The 1,005-nt window shown below is 40.6% G+C and overlaps 1 long non-coding RNA gene across 1 annotated transcript; it reads right to left on the reverse strand.

The window, feature by feature from the left end:
• LOC118598602 lies at positions 1–1,004 on the reverse strand. The gene is made up of 3 exons (XR_004947641.1): positions 907–1,004; positions 202–248; positions 1–55 (listed from the first exon to the last, which is right to left on the reverse strand). It is a non-coding gene; the product is annotated as an uncharacterized LOC118598602 (long non-coding RNA).
• Position 1,005: the final 1 nt, after the last annotated feature.

Raw genomic sequence — 1,005 nt, forward strand, 5'->3', positions numbered from 1 at the left:
GACAGTTTGAGGTTTCTGTTCACTGTGTTTGTGTCGATTGTGAGGTGACAGGAATCTGATGGAGAAACAAACACAATCCAGATGCAGTTATTGATCCATCACCTGTTCACTGATGGACTCGTGAATAAGTGAGGAGACTGTTTTAAGATGTTCGAATGTGAACTGCTTTGTTGTTAGGAATCAAATAAAAATCACACTTACACTTCCTCAGACCTGGAGTCAACCACTGGACTCCAGCAGGCTCCGCCCTAAAAGAACAGGAGGTTCAGAGCAGTACAGTCTCTTTTAAGAGTCAAACATAGACATTACATGGCTGTCATCCTCCGATTGTTCTACACTGATTAAGGAACATTCTAACATATGGAAACATCAACTGTGAAGTTCTGTCCTGACATGTCACATTCAAGCAGCTTTAAGGGTCGTCTCTGTGTGCAATTCCAAGATTTAATCAACCTTTGTTTATGCATACCATCTGCAGTGTTTTGCATTTTGTGATATAGTTTAACACAGCACATAAATACCCAGTGTATACACCGGATAAATACCCAGTAGTTATACATAGCCAGTAGGTACCACATAAGTATGAACCAAATAGTGCAGCACGAATAAACAGCAAGTACCAAGTAGGTACACAAAAAAAGTACAATGTGAATACTAGTAAATACCTTGCAAGTACTGTAGTGCAAAAGGAAACATTACCATTCATCCATCTTCCTCCGCTTCATCCGGGATCGGGTCGCGGGAGGAACATTACCATTATGTTTATATGCTTCACAGCACTATGTAAACATTTGTTCTTTAAGTATTTAGCTAATTTTGCATGTTTAAGGATAATCGTTACTAGCGTGAAATTAAATGGGAATGTTATACAACTAGAATGCAAACCATATCAAGGTCTCTCCATACCTGAGAGTGTTCAGTCTCCAGTGTGGATCCTCCAGTGCAGCAGAAAGCAGCTTCATTCCAGCCTCTCCTGGATGATTGTAGCTCAGGTCCAGCTCTCTC

This window comes from Oryzias melastigma, unplaced genomic scaffold, assembly GCF_002922805.2.
Source record: "Oryzias melastigma strain HK-1 unplaced genomic scaffold, ASM292280v2 sc08733, whole genome shotgun sequence".
NCBI lineage: Eukaryota > Metazoa > Chordata > Actinopteri > Beloniformes > Adrianichthyidae > Oryzias > Oryzias melastigma.